This window comes from Lepeophtheirus salmonis, chromosome 3 (assembly GCF_016086655.4).
Source record: "Lepeophtheirus salmonis chromosome 3, UVic_Lsal_1.4, whole genome shotgun sequence".
NCBI classification, from domain to species: Eukaryota; Metazoa; Arthropoda; class Copepoda; order Siphonostomatoida; family Caligidae; genus Lepeophtheirus; species Lepeophtheirus salmonis.
Window position 1 is genome coordinate 13,364,644 of NC_052133.2, and position 6,336 is coordinate 13,370,979.

Below are 6,336 nucleotides of genomic sequence, written 5' to 3' on the forward strand. Positions count from 1 at the left end.
GCCAGTTTTTAACCTCTAGAACTGGATTTCCTCCTTGGTCCAATAACTTTTTATCCTCTTAACTTGCACTCCATTTCTCCTCTTCAGTCGTTAGGGGAGAGTGAACTTCAGTTTCACCACATCGGAAGAGCAAGATCATCTTCCCCTTTCCCAACACGTTGGAAATAGACCAGTGATAAGTAGTTCCTAACCTCAAACATAGAACCACTAAGATATAATCCCCCATTAGCCATTGCCTTGTTTAAGGACTTAAATTAAGAAGTGCTTACTCCTAAGCATCAAAATGATCATATTTAATATTTTGTATTCGACTATTTAGTGATGATACAATCCTTTAATTTGGATTGGAACTAATTCTAATATATTATATATGTGATACGTCAAAATGATACTCGGCCAAATAAAAGCAAGTCGAAATAATCTGCTCGCTCACAAGATGAGTGGACACGATAAAATAAATACGTAGACGGTCCAACCTTGCCATTTAACCCTAAAATGACCATTGGAACATATATGTTACATTTTTTTTAAATGTAGATAAAAGCTGAAATAATTTGGTGAACGAAAGTCTTAAAACTGTAGTAGTAGTGTACTTTTCCATATGTAATTGCTCACTAAATCATTTAAAAAATGAGCTAACATAACGTCTTTCATCATTATTTATATGGCAGGGAATGGGAGCAGTACTTTGGTGCATCTTAATCCACAAATTTGTTTATTTTAATCAACTTCTACGTCAGAAAAAAGTAATTGTATGTAATAGTATTTAACTTTTTTAGCCCCAACTACTAATTTGTATGTATATATCCCATTTGAAGGGAATTTTTTTACCAACTGGCACACATTGCAATAAAGAGTGAATAATTTTTTTTTTCCAGTTTTTTTTTTGTTGAAAGCTTCCAACGACCTGGCCACATCTTAGGTACAAGTATGTAAAACCGTATCGAGGTAATGTAGGGACTATTTTTGTTCCATGAAAAATTCTGCAAGATTATGGCCTGATCCCAGCAGCTCGCCTTAATGTACACCACCTTGAAGGCTGTGATATAAAAAGTATTTCTTTAGCCTGCATCATAATTGTTATTTCCTGGAAATCACGAACCAAATATGTTTTTTACTTTAACTCAATATAATGAAATTGTACATCTCATCATAAAAATATTGATATTAAAAACTTTTATTCGTGGAGAAAGAATTGATTCTCACTAGTATTCTCCGTTTATGTGATTTGAGTAAGCATTGTCTCTTACTAACCTTTTTTAAGAGTTTTTTTAATGTAAAAACTCACTTTAGATTCATTTATGTTTTATATATTTTTACTAATTACAAATGAGGAACAAATATGTTTGCAAATAGCCATTGATAAATTAAGCAATTTGAACCATCAATCTCTATATCTGCTATCATAGCATTTATTATTATAAGAAAAATACTTAGTATGTAAAGAAACATGAAATTTGAAGTTCAACTGTGTTAGTTATTTATTGTCTTCTAAATTTAAGTTTTAAATATTTAAGCTCTGCTGAAAGTTATTTTTGCCAGAAAAACTTTTTTTATTAAAACATTATATCATTTAGACGAGTCCATTTTTTTCATTTGAAGAAGGTTATTCAAAAATAAATATATACTTGTAGTTAATATCTTATATAATTTTGTATATTAAAAATGTATCCTGCAAAAATTATGTTTTTTTATGATGTTACTCCTCGATGTGTTGGAAAATAAATTCATTTTGATAAAAAGTGATTTTCTACTTTGAAATTGCATTTGTTCCAAATGTTGACATGTTGCAACTAATACATGCATTTTTAGCATGATATATTTTGTTCCATGATGTGAAATCACGGTCAAATGTTGAAACATAAGGTCATCATTTGTAAAATAATAACATATATTCAAGTGTAAACATATGTTCATCAAACAAATATTTAAAATTCAACCATAAATGTAAAAAAATGTAACTGTTTGAAAATTGGGCGTGCAAAATTAGCTAAATATTTTTCAAATTAATGAAAATGTTGAAAAATAATAAAAACTAATTTATTTATAAAGTACTAATTAATAAATTCAGTGATGATTAAATAACTCAAACTTCAATAACCTACTAATGCCGAGTGGAAAGATTTATTGCAGCGTTTTAAAATTATTTTTTTCTTATCAAATACAAGATAAATATATAGGTAAAAAATGTTTTACAAGCATACAGGTTGTTCACAATAAATTGGAACTACTTTAAACTTCATTCAGATCCATAATGTGGACATTTGGGGTTAAATCATATTAATATAAAAGGTTGCATGAACAATAAACTATAACTTCCACCACAATTTTTTTGACAACAAACAATATTCATCATAGACAAGCAAGGAGAGACGCCATCCTCCAATTGGCTCGCGCAGGACACAATCCCTCTGCTAACTACAGGCTTCTTAACTACCACAAGACCACGGTGTACCGGGTCTTCAATGCAAGAGAGGTTTAGGGGAAGGTCTACCGCAAAGCGGTAAGCGTCTCTTCAATGACCTGAAGAACCATGGAGGAAGAATCGTCTTCTTCTCCGACGACAAGAACTGGACTGTCGACAAAAGCTACAACGTCCAGAATGACAGGGGGCTTGCCAAGGAGAGAGAAGAGGTCCCTGCGGTCTTTACCACAAAGTTCCCGGCCTCTGTGATGACCCTCTGGGTGTCATCCGCAGCACTGGTGAGGTGATACCTCCTTCCTTCTTTAATCCCAAGGAAAAGGTTAACGCAATAAGGTATGGCGAAGTCATGGAGGAGTTTTTCATCCCTTGGATGAAGGATACAACCACTGGGGGGAAGTTCATATTCCAACAAGACTCAGCGCCCGCACACATGGACCGCAAACCTCTTCAAGTCCCACGACATCACTTTCTGGGATCACAACACCTGGCCCTCCAAATCATCCGACTTCAATCCGTGTGATTACTACTGGTGGGGGAAGTTGGAGAAGGAGGTGTTCAAGGTCAGCCACAAGAGCATCGCGGCCCTGAAGGGCTCCATAACGTGGGAGTGGAATGCTGTCGATTCCGCGGAAGTCATCGGGGCATGCAAATACTTTAGGGGTAGGATGAAGAAGATGGTGGCTTCTGAGGGAGGACATGTTGAATAAATTTATTGTTTAATATCGTGTTTATCTTTTTCATATTAACAAATACACTCCAAATTCCATTTTTATCCAGCAGGTTGAATTTTAAGATAGTTCCAATTTATCGTGGACACCCTGTATAAATAATCATTTATGAATTTTTCCTCATTAAATCATCGTACTACGCTTTATATATCTTTAAAAATACAGCTGTACAAATAATTATATGGTACAGGAATCTTGTCTTTGATTTTACGTCAACAGTGAATATCGTGATACAAAATTTATGCAAAATCTTTATTTTCAAGGTTATAGAAAAACTTGGCACTTAGAAATGGAAGCAATAACTGATGAAATAATTACTGTTCATTACCTTAACCGCACCTTAAACTCTGTTAAATAGTAAAAAATATTAATTTCTCTTTACAAAATCTCCAAGACATCATTTACATCCAGCCCCTGCACTAACAGATGAGAGCTTCACCATCGTGGGCTGATAACGAACACGATAAGTCAAATTTTCTGAAGAAATTTGAGACTGCTAGGGTATTGATCTAAAACAATAGGGAACTCTGTGTGTGGAGTTATCGAAGCAAAAAGAAAAAAAACCGTATTAATTAAACCTTTCGACAGACTGTATTATTTCTACGATTTCTACGATTTGCATGCGTTTTTCGAATGCCCTTAAGGGTCTTTTTAAATTGACTTTTTTCTTTAAATATGGAGGGATAAAACATAAATATGTTAGAACTAATAATTTTGTTCAGCTTGCCCACAAGGAAAAGACGAAAAAGTATAGAATAGTATACATTTCGCTATTTTTAATTTTTATGTGAAGAACCAATTCTGATATAAAACCTAAGAGCAATAGTTTTGTTCTTAGCACCAAGATATGATACTTTTTCATTGAAAATATAAAGGATGGGTGGTGATTTCAGAGACCCTACTTTTGACATTGTCAAATATAAATGATCAAAATCAAATATATATATATATAAGACCACTTGTTAGGAGGTATGCTTGCTTTTGTGGAGGGAGACCAATGGTTTGATTTTAATATTTTATATTATTTAGTGTATGATTATTTGATTGTCAATATGTTTGAATTGTTATTTTGGAGTAGGTCTTGGTTAATTTTAAGCTAAAATGTTTATTTATGTTAATACAACGCAATTCCTACTCGCAAATTCATATTATGTTAATTTATATTTTGTATATATCTATATATTTATTAAAACTGTTAATGTTCCTGTTCTTTTAATTATAATCGAAGACATCTCTAGAAGTATTGTAAATGTTATTTGGCCAGGTCTTCACACTTAATTGTTCATATTAAAATACTGTCAACAATGGCTTTTTTTTAGAAGCTATCTCTATTAGTTTGAATCCTCTATAAAAATTCTTTCTAGACAAAAAATTGCATAATCTTCCAAAAAAATTCCCTTAACATAGTATTTCATGACCACTATAATTCCTTCTGACAAGTTATTCGGTTCTATGAAAATAGTTTCTAACATTTCCTTGCTACAAAAAAAAAATACATATAATAAATACATACTAGTTATTAAATCAGAATTATAAGCCAAAATTCATATCCCTCCCAAAAATCATGACTCTAAAAACAATACCCAATTTTCCTAGAAAATAGGCGCAACATCCTTATAACTTGATTTTGTCAGAGGGCGTTCATAATTTTTTATTTTAATAACTATACCCTTTAAAACGAAATAATGAACTTTGAAATTTATATACATATTTTTTTCGCTTTTTTGCAATTTGCATATATTTTAAAATATATGTAGTTACTTGTGCTTCTTTCTAGAAAAATAAAGTCACATTTTAAGCAATTCAACATTGCTTCAAGACACGACAAGAAAAAGATGAAAAAGCTTGGGTGTAATTTAGTTTCATGATTTGTCTGTTGTTATTATAAATAGGCTTTGAAGAACATTTCTTCATGAGATCTATAACATTATGAAGAAGTTAATATATATTTAAACATTATATATGAACATCTTTTATATACAAATTTCATGGCATTATTTGCACACTTGCAAAATATGAAAGTTGCAAAAAGATAAAGAAGAAAAACAATTTTTTTTATTACAAAAAAAAAAGTGCGAACAATGTTTCACAGACAAAATATATCAAAAAACATTATTTAATCATAACATGTATTTACTTTCACTGTTCTATAGCAAAAAAAAAAGTACATTAACAAAATTGTATGAACTTAGTAGAGTTTAATTTCTTGCCTCTGAATATATTTTCATTTTTCTTATATGTCTCATAGGTGTTGAAAAAAGGCCAATTTTTTTTTTTGCTATTTTCAAAATTCAAAGGTTTATTTACCGCATAGTTTTGAAAATAATGTAGATTTATGTAAATAAATTTCAAAGTATAATTCTAAAAAAAAATAATATCATTTTTAAAATGCATGTATCATATTCATAAGTCGATTTATCTGTTTTTAAAGTTAAAAATTGGTGGTTCTTATTCAAAAGTTCATTGATTTAAGAAAAATATATTCAAAAAGTTTAAAATAATTTTATTTGATAGCTGAAGTTTACAACTTTTATCTACGAAAATGAATCTTCTCAAAAAACGTTTTATATTTTTGTAAATTTAATATAAGACCACGACATTATTTCAAGGATATAACTCATTATTTCATTGATAGTATAAAGAAATCCATAGTTTTGGATTCGATAGCTAGGAAGAGAAAAAAAATTAAAGGAAAGAGAGAAAAAAAATTAAAGGAAAGAGAGAAAAAAAATAAGACATTAGCGTTTAAAATGTGGAAAATTTAATCCTTATTTTGAGCAAAGTCCCAAATTTACTTAAAATTTGTAATCAGGAAATCAAAATCTTTTAAGTGCATCACATGCCGTTCTTGTGCCAAAAAAAAAAAGGTATGATTTTTGGGATAGTGTAATGAAAGTTAATAGTTCTATTTAAACGTCTCTTAAATCAATGTAAACTTTAGTAAATATATATATTTTCTTTAGTTTTTATCCAACCATTGCAATCTTTAAAATTATCATTATCTATATTGTCTACATATTTCTAACACATCCCTCAACTGTTAATTTAATAGTGAAAGAAAATATAATAAACATATTATATCATTTCATCAAACTTATATATTATTATCTATTTAATAGGATTGTATGGTTCCTAAAATGGGACTTAAAATATGGCCAATAGTGTCCCATCCCCATTTTTCTT